This window comes from Garra rufa, chromosome 3 (assembly GCF_049309525.1).
Source record: "Garra rufa chromosome 3, GarRuf1.0, whole genome shotgun sequence".
Classification (NCBI taxonomy): Eukaryota; Metazoa; Chordata; class Actinopteri; order Cypriniformes; family Cyprinidae; genus Garra; species Garra rufa.
The window spans coordinates 37,998,332-38,020,837 of NC_133363.1; positions in this window are offsets into that span (position 1 = coordinate 37,998,332).

The following is a 22,506-nucleotide window of genomic DNA, read 5'->3' on the forward strand; positions in this document are numbered from 1 at the left end:
ATGCTACAAGTGAATTTTACAATGGCCTGTTACAATGTACTATATGTGACACTGGACCACAAAACCAGTCTTAAGTGGCACGTATATTTGTAGCAATAGCCAAAAACACATTGTACGGGTCAAATGTGTAGATTTTTCTTTTGTAATGCCAAAAAACCATTAGGATATTATAAGTTTAAGGTCATGTTCCATGATCCGTAAAATATATCAAAACTTATTTTTTTATTATTAATATACATTGCTAAGAACTTCATTTGGACAACTTTAAAGGTGGTTTTCTCAATATTTGGATTTTTTTTTTATCTCAAATTCCAGATTTTCAAATAGTTGTATCTCGGCCAAATAATACCAATATGACCTGCATCTCTACTTTTTTCTCATCTCTAGTACTTCAACAACTAGAGCTGAAGCTGTTAATATGTTGTATATAAGACAGGGAATCATAGCTCAACCCTTTTTTCCTTTTTTTCTTCTTCTTTTTTTTGCAATCTGTATGATGCTCAATTCATCTTGTACCACCGTATACATATTTTATTTTTAGTAATTAAAGTATCATTGTCTTTTTAAAGAAATGAATACTTTCAGCAAGGATGCATATTAATTTGATGTAAAATGACAGTAAAGACATTTTGAATTTTCTGTTTATCAAAGAATCCTAAAAAAATGTTTTCAACGTTAATAAAAATCAGGAAATGTTTTTGAACATTGAATTATCATATTAGAATGTTTTGGAAGGATTATGTGACTGCAGTAATAGCTGCTGAAAATTCAGTTTGTGTACATATAAACAATTGAGCCCTAATTTCAGAGGTGCAGGAAGAGACCCTGGCAGGCCTGGTGGTCTCGCCTCTGATCTGAGGCAAAAAAAAGAGGGGGATGTTGTGCTGTCACTGCTGTGCTTATCACATCCAATTTAGCCAGAGTGATTTATAATGTGCTCAGATGATAAATGTTATTGTAAGAGAACAGTCCAGAGGAGGTATGCCTGCTGTCTGTCAGAGAAAGAGGAGGAGAACAGAAAAGCTGAGGTGACGACTGTATCGCTGCTAGTGGGAGTTGGTGTCCTGCGAAGTGCCTGTCGTAAATCAGCTTGTCAAGGACCCCTCTTCCCTCTATTGAAGCACAAACTCAGTCTTGCCACTGAAGAAAACTCCTCCGCAGACTTCGGGCATCTTAAAGAAGGTGAAAAGCATAATAAAACAGCCTTCAAACTCTCAGAGCTTCCCAGAAAATCTTCTTGTTAATTGTAAATAAGATTCAGAAACAGTGACATTAAACAAATGCACCATCCCCCAATACATATAAACACATTGCTTCACATAGATTGTGATTTGTGTTTGCATTTTTGAAGGTAACCCACCGCCCCACATCCCCCGAGCACCGCACTGACAATAATTCAGCACAGAGTATATTTTCCATAAATAATTTGCTCTTTATTGATTTCCAATGTGCGGTGAGAAATATGTGGGCTCTCGGCAGAGAGGGGGAGGATGTATCAGTTGCTCTGTGTGCGGTGAAAGTTGTGACAGGAGAGGTCGGCGTCCTGGGAGCTCATGTCCCCCGTCTTTATTTATGATCGCTCGGAGAGCAACTCATCAAACCTGGCTGTGCCATCAACCAGGACGCCCAGGGATAAAGGAGCACACACACACACACACACACACACTTCTTACTAGTAGTTTGCAACACTGTTTGATTTACACGTTTGTTAACAGTGATCTGGCATAGGTAATATGAAAGAGATGTGCTGAATAATTGCACTCTATAAATCAAGGCCTGAACGCCATTCACTTGATGTCTATATTTACAGGTCTGACATCCCACGAGCTTCAGGCCACTACTGAAGGTGAAAGGTCACATTCAGCGATCCTCAGTCTATTTGTCACTGTTCTATGTGCTGTGCTCTGACACATGATTGACAGCCGTTGAGGTGGGTTAGTTAAGGTGGAGGTGTGTGTCCCGTGCGTGTGTTGGTGCAAATGTGGCAGAGTGCGTGTGGAATCCGGTGTTGACGACTGTTAAGAGCACATGCTAGAGTTGGATGTCACACTGTCGCCAGCTAAGAGCTGTTAATTTTGGCTCTGGTCTGCCTTTGTAACAAGACCCCACCTCAGCATGGACACTTTCTTAGTCTTGTTGCTTTTTGGTCGGTGTATTAGAAAGCACATCTATTTTCAGAGGGAGTTCCCTTATTGCTAGGAAGACAGACATGCTTGTAGCTCATTATAAAATGCAAGCTCTAAACACTGATAAATTACTCTTACCTTTACAAGATTAGTTTACAAAAAAATAAATTTGCCTGACATTTAAAGGAATAGCTCACCCCAAAATGAAAATCCTTGTTATTTTAGCATTATTTAGTCACAAATTAAGTAATTTGATTTGGTTTTGTGGAGTGACCACAGCTGTCAATAATTATCAATTACCAAAATGCACTATATTACAAGTTTTCTGAAGTCTTTGTAGGAACAACATTTGTTTAACTTGTTATTCACTAATAACACTACTGGGTATTTCAAGTGAAGATCTCATTTCTCACTCTTTATCAGCAGAGGGGAAGATTATCAGTGAATAATGACTAAAAGGGCAACCCGATCTCATGACAATTCGTACATATTTTATGAGATGGCAAATTTGTGCAAATTCATGCGACCTCACTCGTACAAATTTGTAAGATTTTTGCAAAATCGTACGTATTTTATGAGTTCCCCAATTTGTACGAATTCACACAAATTACCTACACTCTTAAAAATAAAGGTGCTTCACAATGCCGTTTTTTTGTCTAAATGGTTCCATAAAGAACTTTTAAAATCTGAAGAACCTTTCTGTTTCACGAAAAGTCCTTTGTGGCGAGAGAAGGTTCTTCAGATTATAAAAAGGTAGGAAAGAGATGGTTCTTTAAAGAAACTTTGACTGAATGGTTCTTTGTGGTACCAAAAATGGTTCTTCTATGGCATTGCTGTGAAGAACCTTTAGAAGCACCTTCATTTTTAAGAGTGTACCCGAAACCGCATCCCTAAACCTATCCAACACTGGGGTCTAGACAAACTGTATGAGTGAGGTTGCAAGAATTACCCACCTCGTAAAATACGTACAAACTGGTCGTTAGATAGGGTTGGAAAGGGATAGTTCACCCAAAAATGAAAATCCTGTCATAATAAACTAGCCTCACGTTGTTCTAAACCAGTGCACTCTTAAAAATAAAGGTTCTTTATTAGCATTAATGGTTCTATGAAGAACCTTGAACATCCATGGAACCTTTCGAATGCAGAAAAGGTTCTTTATAGTCGAAAAGAACCTTTATGACTTACCTTCTTCTGTAGAACATACATAAAAAAGAGATTTTGATAAATGCTGGTAATTAAATAAAGAAAAAACACATGTCTCAAATATCTTCTATTGCGTTGCACAGAAGAAGGAAAGTCCTATATTTTTGTAAAGACATAAGAGTGACTAAATGATGACAGCATTTTCATTCTTAAGTAAACTAGTCTTTTAGGTCTTCTAACCATGCAAATCTATCTTATGGTTTTGGAACACTTGAAATATAGCAAACAAGTCATTTTGACTGGGGAAAAAACATTAGGAACAGCATTAAGGTTTGTATTGAGTATAAATAAATGAAAATAAAATGTTTATTTCTGGGTAAACTGTCCCTGTCAAACACACAGATTCAATGACACTGTACAAAGTTGTGTCTCCATTTGCCCCTCCATTTGAGTCCTCCACATTCCCTCAATCCCCGCAGGGACTTGAGCACTTTTAGGCTGGCATGATATCCACGGTGCAGCCCATGGTCAGTTTTAGCCCCATGGCTTCTCAAAATCTCACAATGCCCCTTGGGTAATATACAGCTACATGTAAAAGCCTAGTCAATTTGCCAGCTAATTCTGGCTAAATGGTTGTCATAACCGGCCTTGTGCTGGGTGGCTCAGTGTTGGATGACTCTGGCTGTCTTTCTGCTCTTCTGGTGTGTTGTGAAAGGCCTTGCAAATGTCATGTGCTGACACCTAAAACATCCATTAGTGTGCGTACATTAGCATGCTTGCGAGTACAAATCTGGGTGGGTGGGTGTGTAAGGAAATATCCCTGAAGTTTTCTGGAAAGTGAATCCCCAGTCACATGGAATAAGTGTGCTTTATAAAGGGCTAATGCTAACAATAAACTGTTAATAGTTCACGCTGAAAGAGTAAAACCCAAACGGAGCAGATTCACCTGCAGATCTAATTCATTTAGTACCAGTCGCAGGCCTATTATAAACTCATTAGGTAATTATTAATCGGCTACTAATATCTATCCCGAGCGTCTCTCAATGGAGCAATTTTACATTAATCGCACTGGTCCGCTGTGTGTTTGCATGTGTGTGTGTTTAACAGCAGATGGCCTGGAGTCTCAGAGCAGTTGGCCTGGTCAGTGTAGAGCGGCTGTAGAGAGAGAAGGAAGACAGGTGTTATGACTGCAGACTTCCAGCCTTTAGCTTTTTTCATCTTTAAACTTCTCATCTCAGCCTTTGTTTCTTTTTTCCCCTTTCTTATCCTCTCTGTCACCTTCAGTGCACGGCACAGAAGAGCAGCTGCAAGTCTGTCCTCACAAATGCCTCCTCCTGGAGAGAGAGAGAGAGAGAGAGGGAGAGAAAAGAGGAGTAAAAGCATTGACCTAGCATTATTTATATATAGTAGTATTGGCACAGACTGCTGCTGTTTCCCATTGTGTCTTCATAATGAGCAGAGAAATTGGAAAGGAAACTGTCAGGGGAGGCATGTGTGAGAGTATGTGTGTGTGTGTGTGTGTGTGTGTGGGACCTTGTTACAGACAGATCCACACAGTAAACTGAACAAGGAAAAAGGCTAAAGGGGTCAGTCTGTGTGGATGCCACACACACTCACGCTCCAGAGGGGTCTTTGCCTGTTAAGGTGTTAACCGTACCAGTCATTTTGAGCACTGCAAGGGTATGTAGGTCAAAAATCATTTTTTGGAACAGATGAGGCTCACTTAAGGCCTCTCAGTACTATCTTAAAAGTTTAACATAAAGAAATTTGATTTGATCCTTAATTCGTTTACAAAACAAAATTTTTGTATACCGTCATGAATGTGGTATGTGGTATTTTTTCTTTGTAAATCTCTTAGAATACCATTGAAATACTGTTGTATGTCACACATTTTTACTTCAGTGAATAAGCTTATTTCTGAAAAAATGAAAATCCATGCACATTGCATACAAAAAACTATTGGATATTTTCACTCTTATTGCAGTGGAAAAGGATCCTGTTATATTCTATGAGGGGTAAGTTGTCACAATTGCACCTGCTATTAAACAGACTATTGCAGAGAATAAACAATTATTAAACAGCAAAAAGGTGACACATTAAAATATAGAATCATTGCTTTGGCATTATTTATTGTAATTAATAAATTGCATGAAATGCACTTGATTAATGAACTTGATTAACATGACTACATTAAGTTATGCTAAAAATAACAATCTTTGAGGTGAATTTGTTAGATAAAACTATTATTATATAAATATTAATCAATTATTATTATTGTTTGTCTATACAATGTAAAAAGTAAATGGGCATGAAAACCATTTAAAATGTTTTTTTTTATATAATAATTTTAAGTAGAACATTTTATATAAGCAATAATGCACGATCATTTTAATGAACCTGATTAACCTAATTGCATTAGGTAATGCCCAAAATATCTTTTTTTTTAGATAAAATAAATATAGTTGAGGTCAAAAGTTTACATATCCCTTGCAGAATCTGCAAAATGTTAAATATTTAACCAAAATAAGAGACATCATACAAAATGCGTTTTATTTTTATTTAGTACTGACCTGAATAAGATATTTCACATGAAAGATGTTTACATATAGTCCACAAGAGAAAATAATAGTTAAATTTCTAAAAATGACCCCGTTCAAAAGTTTACATACACTTGATTCTTAATACTGTGTTGTTACCTGAATGATCCACAGCTGCGCGCGCGCGTGTGTGTGTGTGTGTGTGTGTGTGTGTGTGTGTGTGTGTGTGTGTGTGTGTTTTTTTGGGATAGTTGTTCACGGGTCCCTTGTTTGTCCTGAAAAGTTAAACTGCCCGCTTTTCTTCAGAAAAATTCTTGAACCCTTAACAATGACTGTATGATTTTGAGATCCATCTTTTCACACTGAGGACAACTGAGGGACTTATTTGCAACTATTACAGAAGGTTCAAACATTCACAGATGATTAAGAAGGAAACACAATGCATTAAGAGCTGGGGGTGAAAACTTTTTAAATTTGAGGATCAGGGCAAATGTCACTTATTTTGCCTTCTAGGAAACATGTAAGTATCTTATGTAGCTTTTGAAGTGCAGTACTAAATAAAAAAAATAATATTATTTAGGCAAAAAAAGAAAAATGTACTCATATTCAATCTGTTCTGTAATCTTCTGTAATAGTTGCATATCCTAAGTTGCCCTCAGTGTGAAAAGATGCATCTATATAAATATATGAAATATACATGAAATATATTTAAACATCTTTTATGTGAAATATCATGTTCAGGTCAGTACTAAAAAAACAAAATAAAATAATTGTCATTTTATATGGTCCATCTTATTTTGGTAAAAAAAATTCAATTTTGCTGCTTCTGCACGGTGTATGTAAATTTATGTTAAAAATAAGTTTCAAAATATTTCAATTATTATGATTATCAATCAGTCACGTGTTATATACAGCAATACCAGATAAAATAGTATGGTCGGAATCAGATAGTAAGTCTTACCATCTGATACCATATCTACGGTATACTGTGGTACAGCTACAGTATTTGATGTAATGGTTTGTAAAAGCTTGCTGGTGCACATACATAAACAAAATATACCATTATAAATCCCACTTAGGTGGAATTCTGTGTGCTGTTCTTTGCGTGTGCGTGTGCGTGTGCCTGTGCTATAGATTTGCATCACGGCCTGCGCTATCTGTATTATTGTGCAAAACCAACCACTGCCTGAGGCCATGTATACAAACACACACCATGCAGATGGCACTTCGGACTAACAACAGCATTTAAGGTGCCATGCAAGATGGGCCACCTATGTGTTTCCCCTCCTGCCCTAGTAAAGTCAAGAACACCTTTACACCTTCTTCTTCTTTTATTTTTTAAAACCGGGAGATCCTGTTAGCATTGCCTTCAGCCATCAGGCAGGGGTTCAAAGTACTCAGACCCAAAGCACAGCCCACCATTTCCAGCTAAAACATCTCTGTTTTTACCTGGCTGGCTCCCAGCTCACCCTCCAGCGGAGTACCTGCACCCGCGGCCTTCACCGTGGTTGTGCCTCTGCCGCTGTCAATCCTTGGCTTAGCTTGAGCACAATGGCTGTGTAATTACAGGTTTCTGTTAAACCCAAATCCAATCATATACACGAGTGGAGGATCACGCAGGACCAACAGGAAGCCGAGAGAGGGAGAGGAGATGGGGAGGGCAGGTGAGAGGAGTCTCAGTCTTCACTACCGATGATTCAGATGTCAGGCATCGGCTCTGTGTGGAGAGATCAGAAGCTAATGCTAATGACACAGTCAGAGAAGGGCGGACACCTCAACCTGTCACACTCACACATAGCATCACATAAACACTTCCAGGCCAAACCCAGTGAGGTGTAAAACATGAGCGTAATCATTACAGCTGAGAGGAGATGAAAGCGATATGTGGCATGGCAGGTTCTGTCAATCAGCTGTCGGTTTTTTCTGTCACTATTCAATTTCAACAATTTTTCATGTTTGTATCAGTGTTGATGTACAAGTAGTTAAATCATTTAAATGAAACATTGTTTAATTTAGGAATTTGGGCATAATGAAAGCACTTCTCCGGCTAATGTTTCAATCTTGTCTGATCCCCAGTGGTTCCTGTTGCAAGTTTTGCAAAGGCTGAATGTTTGTGCTACACTGTTGTTCGGCTTTTGGTTTTGCCATTGATAAACGAAATGAATACATGCATTTAATGTTTGAAATGCCAGCATGAATAATTCATGAAAGCCATGCAGATGGAGTGATCAGTACACAGATCCAGGACAAGAGGAAATTAATTTTTTAAAAGTGTATGTCTGTCAGCTTCAGAGAAAAGGATGTGTTATTGTGATTACACAAGTTCGCTGTGAATAATCAGTCTGTTTATTTGTAACTTTAGCCTCTGCAGATTCCACAGGGAAGCAGGAAGATTTGAATACCCGCAGTTTTCTCTCATATTGCCATTTCATAATAATCATCGTCGGTAATTAATTAATCCCAGAATGCTTTTAGTGAGCTGTGTGTATTATGAGGCCACTGATTCAGGCTAGTGTGCTTTCAATGACAGACAGTATTGATGATGAACTGTCTATTATTAATGTAGATTTAAATATCTGCAAGATGTTAATTATTTGACCAAAACATGAGGGATCATACAAAATGCATGTTATTGTATATTTAGTACTGACCTGAATAAAATAATCACATTTTATTCACATAAAAGGGGTTTACATATAGTGCACAAGAGGAAATAATAGTTGAATTTATAAAAATGACCCCGTTCAAAAGTGTACATCCCCTTGATTCTTAACAGGCTACTGTGTTGTTACCTGAATGTTTTTTGGTTAGTGATAGTTGTTCATGAGTCCATTGTTTGTCCTGAACAGTTAAACTGCCAGCTGTTCTTCAGAATAATCCTTCAGGTCCTACAAATTCTTTGGTTTTCCCGCATTTTTGTGTATTTGAACCCTTTCCAACAATGACTATATGAGGGACTCATATGCAACTATTACAGAGGTCCAAACCCTCATCATGTTTCAGAAGGAAAAATTATGCATTAAGAGCTGGGGGTGAGAACTTTTGAACAGAATGGAGATGTGTACTTTTTTATTTTTTATTTAGCCTAAATATCTATATACATTTTTTAAATTTAGTACTGCCCTTCAGAGGCTACAGATGATACTTTTCCCAGAAGACAAATTAAGTAAAAATTTACCCAGATTCAAATTTTTTTTTAAAGAGCATTTTGGTAAAATAATTAACATTTTGCAGATTCTGAAAGGGGGTTTCTTTTAGAAATGTTTCAAAGTGCAAGGATCACATAGAACAATGAATTTTGTCATAAATAAAGCCACACAACAACTACCTGTAGTCTCAATCATTGCTGCAGCCAAAATGTAATTCGAAGACTTGATGTTCCTTCATTGTGTATGTTGATTCAGTGGGTTTTTATAGTGGGTATTAGTGCTGTTGAAGTTTGGTGTTGTGTTGAAAACACTGATGTGACAGAACACCCCCATATTAGTAGATCTACTTTAGATGGTACCCAGTTGCAGCTGAACAGACAGAGGGTGAGAGAAGAAGGGAGGGATAAAGAGAGAGAGGAAAAGCTTTCGGTGGTGTGTAATTGTCAATGATTACGGTCTTTAAACTGTCACTCTCATCTCTCCCTCCCAACACTTCCCTAACAGCAACAGTCTAGGGCTTTCACGGTTCTCAAAGACAAGTAGAGTCCAAAGTCCTGTGGACGAGTGAGACTGTAGTTGTGGTGCGGGGTTTTGTGTGGGGGGTTTGGGAGAGAAAGTAAAGACAGGAAAAATGAAAGAACGAGAGAGGGCAAATGAAAGAGAGAGAGAAATCTCCCTACTAAAGATATTTCCATCCAGGGCGTATGAAATATTAAACGTGTTCATTATATCCTCAATTTGCAGTTATTTTGTGCGAGCACACACCGCCATATTATTCCAGCCGTCTTATTGGCAGGGCTCTGTGGGCCTGAAGTCAAATCTCCCTTTTATTATTTAAATCCATGCATACAGCCCAAGCCCCCTCAAATCAGCACAGCCCGTCTGCCATCCGTCCGCCTCTGATTGGCAGCTCGATATACAGAGGGAGGATACAGGGGGTGATAATGTGGGTGACAAAGGCAAATCCGCCCCGTCGGATCAGTTTTTATTGGGGTCGTTTGGGAAGACGAAAGCAGGGGAGCGACAGAAGAGTTTGATGCATAGTAAAAGTAGCTGTGATAATTGGCGATGGCACTGGGCTGTGTCCGTGCTTGTGTTGGCCTGTCAGAGCGGCGATGTAAATTTATTTGACATGTTTTTGTCAGGATGAAAGTTTAATGTGGTGGGTGTGACAAATCGTATGCAAATTTTGTTGTTTTTTTTATCCCTTTCCGATGAGTTGACCTCTGAGGACTCCCACAGGAAATCAGGTTTAAAAATGATTTGATGGCTCAAACCTGGCCCACGACACATGATAGTCCTGATGCTTGCACATATGGAAATATAAATATGCATAAACACACCCTCATATACTGCTGTCCTGTTTGGGAATCTACCTTTAAAGATTAGCTTGCCAAGCTACAAGCTAATCATAATATCTGATAGTTACACTAGATGCTAGTGTATACTAGATGCTACAAAATATTATAGTTGTTTAAGGGAGAAATATGTTTTATAAATAAAAATATAACTATACAATAAGATAATTTACCCATATTTTGGTCATTCAAAAACCTGTTTGTGACCCTGGACCACAAAATCAGTCATATGTAGCATGGGTGTATTTGTAGAAATAGCCAACAATACACTGTATGGGTCAAAATTATCGATTTTCCTTTTATGGCAAAATTTTTTTGGATAGTAAGATCATGTTCCATAAAGTTAATTTTGTAAATTTCCTACCGTAACTATATCAAAACTTCATTTTTGATTAGTAATGTGCATTGCTAAGAACTGCATTTGGACAACTTCCTTGCTGAAAAAAAAAAAAAAAAAAAAACAGCTAAAAACAGCCTAGCCTGGTTAGCTGGTCTTAGCTGGTCAGGCTGGAAAAGTGGGCAAACCCCTCTAAAACCAGCCTGCTGACCAGCTATGACCAGCTAAAACCAGCCAACCAGCTGGTTTTAGCAGTTTTTTTCACCAGGGTTTAAAGGCGATTTTCTCAAAACACCCTCAGATTTTCATCTCAGCCCAATATTGTCCTGTCCTAACAAACCACACATCAACTGAAAGCTTATTTAGCTCTTTTATTCAGCTTTCAGATAATGTATAAATCTCAATTTCAAAAAAGTACCCTTATGACTGGTTTTGTGGTCCAGGGTCACATTTGTGTTAACAAATTCAAATGACTAAATACAACACTAACTCCCTATGTATGTAGCCATGTCCAGGTAGAAAACATCCGTAGTTCAAGGAGTTAAATTGGTGAATATTTTTTTTGTGATTGTGAATTAATTTAAATGAATTGTCCGAACGAATCGGTTCAGTTTCAAACGTTACATAGGCTATGAGGGAGAGGAAATGGTGAACCGATTTATTAGAATGAATCAATCTGCGCTATAAAGAAGAAAAAAATTGTCAATATAGCTACCGCTGAATTTTTTTTTTTGTGATTGTGAATTAGTTTAAATGAATTGTCCGAACGAACCTGTTCACTGGAATGAATCGGAGTTTCAAACGTTACATAGGCTATGAGGGAGAATTTAGAATGAATTAGAATGAATCAAACTGCGGTATAAAGAAGAAAAGAGAGAGGGCCGTTCCCGAAGAACAAACCCATAAGGATAAATCGGACTTCCCAGCGCTACTTACAAGAGAAAGGCTTGTTTAGGTAAGCCATTGATTATTCCCTCAGCTAAAAACAGCGATCGTTTGAATGCGCTCCACCGCGAATATTTTGATAAGGAGCTCGCTACAGTCACTCGCTATTAACTCCACAAAACTGTATTTGTCAATGTAGCTAGCGCTGAATTGAAAACAGTGAATTATATACAGTAGCCTACGTGTGCGTGACAGCCCGTGTGTTTGTGTGTATCAGTTTCTCTTGGAAGCCTTTGAAAAGAATGCACATTTTCCATCATGAAACATTTAATGCGTGCAGAGGCAGGAACAAAGTATGACTGTATGAATCTGTTTGAGGTTGTATGTGAGGCAGGATGCAGCGGCCTCTACTTCCTCCTTTCTAAAATCTCTCTGAATGCGCCAATACCTTGCATGCACGCACACGCACAAGACTGCCCTCTGTGTTCTGTTGTGGCGCGGTGTGTAAGCATACCGTTGCGTGTTGTGTATGGTTTTGCTGTAATAAGCAGTGAAATAGCAGGCTCTTTTGTACATTAAGGAGCCGCCTGCATCTGAGACCAATAACCCAGAACCCCGAGGTCAGTGTGCAGAGGATGATGGGACAGATATAATCACATACACGGACACAACACCTTTTTTATGCTTTCTCTGCACATTTGGAAGCAGCCAAGACAGCCAGAGCTTCATAAGTTTAATATTATCCCGGGATGACCTTTTGTCCCTAATAGAGTGGCTCGGCGATAAGGAGATATTGTGTCTTTAGGGGGTTGCAGGACGCATTAGAGAAGAGGGAGAGTGACCTGTGTCAGACCAGGAGTGTGTGTATGTGTGTGTGTCTACCTGTCAGCGGATTTTTATGACACATAACAGGGCAGTTTAGTGGACTGCTTTAAGAAAGCTGATCTGAGCACATTTAGACTCGCTCTGTGAAAACCGCAAACGTGTATTAAAGCTAATGCTGCAGTTAACCACAACCTGTAACCGTAGAGTACACACACACATTCCGAAACACTCTTACGTCTACTCGCAATCACTCACTTACTCAATCTCACAGCCTAAAGCTTTTACTGTCATACATGCACTAAATGCTTTATGTAAGCCTTTTCCGCCTAAGAGTTTAAACACATTATATTTCTAGAAATTGTGACTTAATTTCTTGTATCTCACAATTGTGACTCATTTTCATAATTGCGAATCTCACAATTATCACAATTTTTTGTAATTATGGCATCATATCTCACAATTGTGAGTTTGTGTTGCAATTCTATTAATACAAATATATCACAGTGTGCCTCTATATATTACAACATTTCACAATTACAAATTCTTTCATGTTCAGAGATATAAAAAGCAGTGTAAAGCTGCAATTTTGAATAAATAAAGTTATTTCCCAATTTTGGTTTACAAAATAAAATACACAAACAAGCGACAATGACAGACAAAGTCATTTCTACTTTGTAATTTGGATAGATTTAGCCTCATTTGATTATTGTTTATTCAGGTTAAAACCGTGGTGAACCCTCACGCAAATAAAGCAAAAACATTCCTTACCCAGGCAGGGCAGATTTTTTTTTTTCTTAGTTGGGCAAACGTTCTTTTTTTTTTTTCTTAGAAGTTGTTTGATTTATTTTAATAAGCTGCAAATTGCTGTCACAGATTTCAAACTAACCTCACTCCAGTTCTACAAGATTCACAAGTGTCATCTGCTGTTTGTCTTTTGAAGCTCTGGTAGTTGTACTTGGCAGGGAAGTGTACCTGTGTGTGTGAGAGAGTGTGAGTCTGTGCTAATTTGGGTGTTTGTGTGCATGTGTGCTTTTAGGCTAGGTGTTTGATCTTTGTGCAGGTATGAGATTTGCCCTGGGCTGTGTAACTCATTAGGTATGAGCTGTTATGAATATGAGGATATTTGTTAAAGCAGTCAGCAGGAATAGAAACAGATGTCCCCTAATTAGAGCGAGCTTAAGCTGTCTTACTGCAGAGAGGGAGAAAGAAAGAGTGAGAGAAGGAGAAATAGGAAGAGAGAGAGAAAGTATGACATAGATAAATAGAAATGGAGAAAGAGATACAAGCCTCTACTAACAAACAGTGCGGATTAAATACCTGAATAAAACAGTTTTTTTGTTTCGTTCGTTGGAATACCTTACAAAAGATGTTCCTACTACCTGACAGACCTGTCTCTGTGACAGCCCAAGGCTCTATAAACAGAAAAGAAGTAGCAGAGCAGCCAATCAGAAATCAGCATTATCAGAAACACTCTGCATATGACTCATTTAGCATGTTTGCTAATATTGGGTTAGCTGACATGTCTTTGGAGGGCAGGGTTTTGGGGTTTCTAATTCAGGTGAAATGAAAATTCACCTTATTTTCAAAACGTGTTATAGATTTTTATAGAGAACATTCATTTGTTCATATTCACAATATTGTGAAAAGTCCCCGGACACAATTTGTTTTACTGGAACAGGCATCTCAATTTGAAACAAAAGATCGACCGCAACTTTCATTTTTTAAATTACTGAATTAATTTCAGATGCCGTTTACTCACGCTTATGTCACACTAAATCTTTTTCTGTTGAATCATCAAACAGCTCTTTTCCATACAATAGGAGCTCATAGGTTGTCGAGTAAAACAATGTATTTGAGTGAGAATCAGGGCAAATTTTAACTTGCTATTCATGATACGCTTCCCCTTTACTGCAGATTTAAAATCTTATTCTTTATTCTGCATATTCATACTAGATTGCCCATGTTGTCGATGATGGTGTGAACGCACAGTGTTTGACTGTAATAAGATTTTAGAGTTTCGGAGGAGGGGAAGATGAATAATAAATTATTAAATTTCAATCTGTTCCTCACACAAAGCTATTGTACGTCTTCAGATGACTTGGAATATAGCACAGAAGTCATATGGACCTCTTTTAAGATTTATTGTTATTTTTGCTCTTTTTTTAAAGCTTGACAGATGTAACTATTGCAGGAAAAAGAGCTGCGTGAAGATTCCTCAAATATTCTTTGTCTATGTTTCACTAAAAAATAGCAGCATATTGTCTGAAACAATAATAATGAGAGATTATTTTATTTTTGAAATGAGTGAAAGGAGCATTTTTAAATCGCAAGTTAAATAGGGATGTAACCATTTTAAAACGTGATATTAAAAATATCTTACAACGAATTCCACGATATAATATTTACGGTGATATAAAAAAAAAGACAAATGTAGACTTGTAAAATGTTGTACATTTTAAAGTTAAATAATTCTATCTGATGCACTTTGAAAGTTCAAAATTAAAAGCTGCAACCCATGTTTTTTAAGTCAGTGAATTGACCTGAAATTTAAAGGGGAATCAACACTCTTTTTATTGTTGTATACTTTCTCAGTCTAAATCAAATTTTATTTTATTTTTTTCAAAGATTCATTTTTGCCTATATTTTGATGGGACAGATCAGAATTGATGGGAAGCGAAGTCGGAGAGAGATACAGTAGGGGGCGGGATAGGGAAAGGTCCTCAAGTCGGGATTCAAACACAGGACACCTGCATGTCACGCGCTGCCTACAAGGCTATGGCCGCCGACCACACTGGTGTTTTAAGAAAACCAAACAAATTAGTATATCATGATAATAACAACAATTTAAAATTACTGTTATTCTTATGACAGTAATACTACGGGAGTCAAAGTCATACACGATTCGAACCGTATCAGTCCCTCTAAAGGACATCTCCGTACAGCGTGAGCTACCGAACAAACCTACCGTCTTTGAAAACCCATAGATATGAAGCTGGATATGTCATGCTAACATTCAAAAGCATCAGCTTTCAAATCTCCCAGCATATTAAAATAGTTTTAAGTCATAATATTATATTCTTCAAGTAATTGTGCGAGAAATACACTTTGTGTCAATCATACTTTGTGTAAAAAGGAATAAAATGTATCAGAGTTTTACTGCCTCTAGTGTTTTTTTTTTTTTTTTTTTTTTTAGAAAACTGCAGTGATATGTACTTATTGGTACGTATTTCACGTCTCGCGAAAAAATGCCCCTGGTATGTTTTTGTCATGAGACCAGGTAGGTAAAATAAATGAAAATGAATATTTCATAGGTATGTTATTTTTGCTTTACACTACAGTAGAGAAATTACAATACTTTTTTCCTAATTTCTACACTTGAAAGACAAATTTTGAATTTGGACTGCAGTAATGTTACCAACTTTTATTTTGACGGAAACGGCATTAGAGCTTTTATTTTGATAGAAAACTCCAGCTTCAGTGAAAACAGGCTTACAAAAAGGTGTCTCACTACAAATCTAGTGAAATGTTATAATCATCTGCAGTGAAAATAACACACGCTAAACTCCCAGAACATGCAATAAATGAGTTCAGTGCATTCACTGTAAACTGAGCCGTTCTGAGGCGCAGAAAACACCGGATCACAAGCTGATCGCTTGAACGAATTGCGCGCTTCGCTTTGAAACGTGCAACGAAAACAGACTTGATGAAAGGATTAAGCCATATTGTGCTTTCGGTATCAGTTTGTTTGACAGATACTGTACCAAAGCATAATGGCCCAATACAAGTTTAAATTTATTTTAAAAACTACACTTTTTTGTCTGAAAGACCTACCGTTTTTTTTATCGTCATGTGACCACAATGATATAGAGACCATGTAATACCACGATATTGATAATACCTCTACATCCCTAAAGTTAAACATGCTAAATCTAATTCTAATCATAATGTAAATCTAATTGTGATTGCCTCCTGATGTATTATTGTATAATACCACCTAAAACATCAAAAAGCATCCCATCAAAAGACAGTATGTTTACACTGTGTGTGTGTAGGGTAAAATCTCAGGTTAGTAAAGGTCTTTGTGTCATATAGCCATTAACACCCTTTGTTTTTCCTTCTGCACCCGGAGTGCACTGGGAAGTTCAAAAAGGCAAACAAGACAATCTGTTAGCTCCATTACCCTCACACACACACACACACACACACACACACACACACACACACACTGGCAACAATGACAACACCCCAACACTGATTAACTGATGCTAAACTCACACACAATGTCCCCATTAACAGCTGTTATTGTTTCAATTTAAAGCTCATAAAAACGGCTGATTAGCGCTGCCTGAGAAGGCACCTTCTACTTGGCTGAGCCACATGACAATACACATCCTCCTCTTTTCTACATTTTGGCATCTTTTTCCCTTTTATTTCCCGTATTAGATGCCACATCTCTCTCTCCACCTCACTCTTTCTCTGCATTTCTTGCCTGTGGCAAATTGGCAAAATGTGTTAGCCAACGTGGGTACATGTGTTAAGTGGGGATCAATTGTTTGTTTAACAGCTAGTCTGTATTAAACAGGGAGGATGTAATTACACAGAGAGAGAGAGAGAGAAAGAGAAAGAGAGAGAAGAGGCCCTTTTTTTCAAATAGCGCCAACGCTCGCTCTGGTGGGTGGGGGCATTTCCTGACACTTGATCAATGTAAAATCTGGGGCAGGAATTGGCGGCGGAGCGGTGAGGGAAATTAGAGTTGATAAAACAAGCAGGCAGAAAAGAGCCCAGCTTTCAGGGAGTCTTTCCACCGTGTCCTGCTGAGCATCCTGGGTAACTTGCCTGAAGCAAACGTGAGTGGGTAATGAAAGGGGATGAGAGACCAAAATAAGTGCTTATTCCCTTTTGCCATTTGCTGCTTTGCTTTGTTCTAATCAAAGAGCTTCTTTCAAATGTTGCGTACCTACTGTGGGTTTTGGTTTTCGCGCCTGCCAGGGAGGCGTATCAGCTAACCTTGCCAAGAAATGGCCCACAACAGGGAAACAAACATATCCAGCACACACACTGTCTCTCCCTTTCCTCTTACTCTCGCTTATAGCCAATCCAATCAGACAAAACATTTGCTCATCCTTTTCTTTTAAAGTAAATAATAAAATGGTGTGTGTTCAAATGGTGAGTATTTAAGGGCTGAATTTTTAGATAGCGGAAAGTGAAGACATGCAGATTTCTGGGCAGTGGTTAAAAGGAAAGTGAATGGTATCCAGTTTTAGCGTATCTGTGTGTGTGTGTGTGTGTGTGTGTGTGTGTGTGTGTGTGTGTGTGTGTGTGTGTGAACACACATTCTGACAGGTTCAGGATATGCTCTTATTAAAGGGTTTTGTCTATGATTTTGGACAAAATGATGGTCAGTGATGTGTCACTGTTTTTTTAATTTATTCAAAATATATTAATTCTGTTTATTTTATTAACGCATGCTACTTTTTGTGTTGTCGTGAATGATCCATGCATGTATATTTTATTTTAAAATATGCATTTATAAGTAAAACTTTTGCATTCTTACAAAAGATATAACAAAAATGATCACAGCTTTCACCAAAATATTAAACAGCACAACTATTTTCAATATTGATAATAAACATTTCCTAAGCAACGAATCAGCATATGTATCCCTGGACCTCAATACGGGTAAATGTTTTGAAATTGAGATTCATACATCTAAAATCTGAATAAATAAGCTTTGTTAGGATAGGACGATATTTGGCTGAGATACAGCTATTTTAAAGTCTGGAATTCTGAGGGTGCAAAAAATTCTAAATATTGAGAAAATCACCTTTAAAGTTGTCCAAATTAAGTTTTTAGCAATGAATATTACAAACATTAAGTTTTAATATATTTACTCAAGACATTTACAAAATATCCTCATGGAACATGATCTTTACTTAATATCCTAATTATTTTTGGCATAAAAGAAAAATCTATTATTTTGACCCATACAATGTATTTTTGGCTATTGCTACAAATATACCTGTGCTACTTATGACTGGTTTTGTGGTCCATGGTCACACATTAGAATGGTTTCTGAAAGATCATGTGACACTGTGGACTGTAGAGTAACAGCAGCTGTAAAAAATAAAAGATTTTTAAATATTATAAAGATCTGAAAAAATGCTAATAAATAATATTATAATTATATAAATATTTATAATAAATAAGATGGTATATCTGAAGACTCTCAAAAACTCAAAAAAAAAAATTAGATTATATTAGAGTACATTAGATTAGATTTGGTTGATGTTGTTAAAAAGGCATTTTAAGAACTTCAACATACATTTTAAACTAGATATTTACACTAAATATATTTTGGATATTTATTTATTCATTGTTTTTACAGTTTTGTAATATTATAGTGACTTCCAATTTAATTGCTGGAAGCATTCAGGCATACTGCAGCTCATTTGTCTCGTGTACAAGCTTCCTATAATGTATACAAAAGCAAAACTAGTACACAGAGAGACATGCTGTTGTCATTTACTAGCTCTTAATACAAGCATTCCTTCAGTGCAGTGAAAATGTGGACAGGCACCAAAAGACGCTCCATATGCTCTTCATTTTATGTATGTGTGTGAGTGTAAGAGCGAGGCCGTGATTGAGTGTGTCTGTGTGTCTTTGAAGTCTGTTCAGGTCATTAGGCTCCATTTCCCATTGACAGAGATCTTATAAGACGACCATTTGAGTCCAACAATAGTCCTTAATGGCTTAACGCCTCTGTCTGCATTTAGTCCTCTCTCTCTCTCTGTCCCTCTGTGTTCTCTCTCTCTCTCTCTCTCTCTCTCTCTCTCTCTCTCTCTCTCTCTCTCTGTTGTACTTTAAAGCTGCCAAGCTTCCCTCGATGCCTGCCCGCTTTTTTATGGGGTGTAATAACGAGGCGCAGCTGCGGGGTAAAACAGGGTGTAACGTTAACCCGGGCATAGCAGAGTCACTTCAGAGGTCAAAGTTCACAGCATTGTGCCCTGACTGGATGGGTGTATATTAGAGTCAGTAAAGATTGTTTGTTGTGCTCAGATTTCTCTTCTAATCCCCTGCTGAGTTTGGGTTTAAGGTACTAAATTATCCCCTCAGTCATAGGACTAGGTTTGACTATATTAGGTAATGAAATGGCCTTAATTGCTGAAGCGTGTGTAATTGGAGGCTGTTAATGGCTGATAAAGTGCTGCAGAGGGATGAAAGTTTCTTATGGAGATAAATACCTGAGATGGTGTACAGTGTTAGACAGAACAGTATGGTCAACACATGCATGCACACACACTCACAGACTCTAATGTTTTCTTGCTAATGGCAGATTAATAACCTTGAACTTGGAATGGAGTAAAGCAGGGCTTAACTTTGGAAATCTCGGGGGCCACAAATCAGGATCCTTGTAGCCTAAAGGGCCTGACTTTTTTATTATTTCTGTATGTTAATAAGGCAAGTGGACAATGTGTGAAATGATCACAATCTTATATCAAGGTATTAGTAATGTTATATAAATTGTAATAATAATGCAGATACACTAAAAATCAATATTTGTATTCAGCAAGGATGCATTAAATTGATCAAAACAGAAATTAAATACATTTATAATGTAACACAATATGTGACCCTGAACAAAATCAGTCATAAGGGTACATTTTTTTAAATTGAAATTTATACATTATCCGAAAGCAATAAATAAGCTTCCAATTTTTGTATAGTTTGTTATGATAGGCCAAGATACAACTATATGAAAAAATCGAAATATTGAGAAAATTACCTTTAAAGTTGTCTTAATTAAGTTCTTAGCAATGCATATTACTAATCAAAAATTAAGTTTTGATATATTTACAGTTAGAAATGTACAAAATATCTTCAATAGAACATGATCTTTACTTAATATCCTAATAATTTTGACCCATACAATGTATTTTTTGCTAAATGCTACAATATACCTGTGCTACTTATGTCTGGTTTTGTGGTCTAGGTTCATATATTTTATTTTCAAATAAATGCTGTTCTTTTGAACTTTCTATTTTTAAGACTCAAAGGTTTTCACACAAATATTAAGAACCACAATATTTCAACATGATAACAATATAAAATGTTTTTTGAGCACCAAATCACTATATTAAAATGATTTCTGAAGGATCATGTGACACTAAAGACTAGAGTAGTGGCTGCTTAAAAGTTCAGCTTTGCAGTTACAGTAATACATTTTTATTTAGAAATATAATAAAATGGAAAACAGTTATTTTAAATTTTAATAGTATTTCACAATATAACGGTTTCACTGCATTTTATGTTAAATACATGTGCATAGGATATTTGGTGAAAAACATTTAAATTTATTGGAAATTCACCACAAAAATATTTTATTGATCAAATAAAAATATCTGTATTGAATATTAATATAATAATTACATTGAAGGGTATTTTATCTCATTATATTATTAGAATTATAACTTTGAACCAGTCATAAGGGTCTTTTTTTTTTCCGAAACTGAGATTTATATGTCATCTGAAAAATGAATAAAAAAGTTTTCCATTAATGTATGGTTTGTTAGGATAGGACAATATTTGGCCAAGATACAATTATTTAGATATCTGGAATCTGAGGGTGCAAAAAAAAAAGAAAAAAAAAAAATATTGAGAAAATCGCCTTTAAAGTTGTTCAAATAAAGTTTTTAGCAATGCATATTACTAATCAAAAATTAAGTTTTAATATATTTACGGTAGGACGTTACAAAATATCTTCATGGAGCATAATCTTTGATTAATATTCTAATGATTTTTGGCATAAAAAAGAAATTGATAATTTTGACCCATCCAATGTATTGTTGGCTATTGCTACAAATATACCTTTGCTATGTATAACTGGTTTTGTGGTCCAGGGTCACATCTAATCATTATTTTTGTTGATGTACATTAATGCGTTTGGCAGACACTTCCATTCAAAGTGAAAAAAAGTAACACTGAATAGTGCAAGCATAAATGTTGCCTTATTTGACACACTTATGTGTACAGTTACCATGATACACACACCCCACCATTAATAGTGCTAGTACGAACAACACTATTCTAATAATAAAAGGACCTTACCTAGTTAGCCTGGGAAAAAGAGAGAGAGGCAAAGAAAATATTAGAAGATGAGTAAAAACAAAAGAGGCGCCAATCGCTCTGATCAAACTGACCCCTGCCACTCTCTGCTCTCCTTTAATCTTAATTGAATCAGGCTTTCAGAGAACTGTTGACACTGAGAGATTGCACTACCCTGGGAGGCCCAGGCAAGCCAGAGGTGCCACACTAAAAGCAGTCGCCATCCTCATTACGGTGTCCACCCCTCTCTGGTCCCGCCATCCCTCACTGTCAGCAAAAGATAATGTCCTTCCTGCAAATTTGATCTCTCACTGTGGTCCAATCTGACGAGGCAAAGTGGGCCACCGATTTTTAAACCTTCACACACACACACTCACACCTACAGTAGACACATGCTGAAATCCAAGATGTCTTTCTAAGAACATGTGACTTCAAATACTAGCAGTTGCACTGAAAGTGGACAAAGTACAAACACAGCCATGTGGCTTTTCCATCAGAGGAAGTGAGGTTAAAGGTAGCAACATATGCAGAGCAGTGCTGTGTCTGCAATAGCTGAGTCTCTGCTGATATCTGCTTAAGGAACACTACGTGAAGTATGAAAGCAGTCTGTGATAAGTGCTAATCTCGATGACGCTCTCAGGAACAGGCCTCTCCTGTTAGAGCTGCTAAAGCGATGTGAACGGATAGAATACTAATGCTTCTCACTCTGCTTGACCTGTGCCAGCCCCAGCCTGCCCCACAAAGCATGCTAAACATGGCCCACGCTTGTTCGTAGGGTCCACATGTACCCCACCGTTGGGCCAATGCTGGACCAGCAGCCCGAACGCCATATAAGTCGGTGTTTTGATCAAAGGCGAGGATGCTGCATCTCTCTCTGTGTTTTGGACAAGAACAAAAATGCCAAATTCAGCCCTGAGGCCAGACTCATGCATAATGAATGTGCATTATTCATACAATTATTGATAATGCTTTTTACATCAGTGATTATTCATACATTAATTATTGCAAGCGCTAATGTCTGAGCATTAAAGATATTGTTATTAA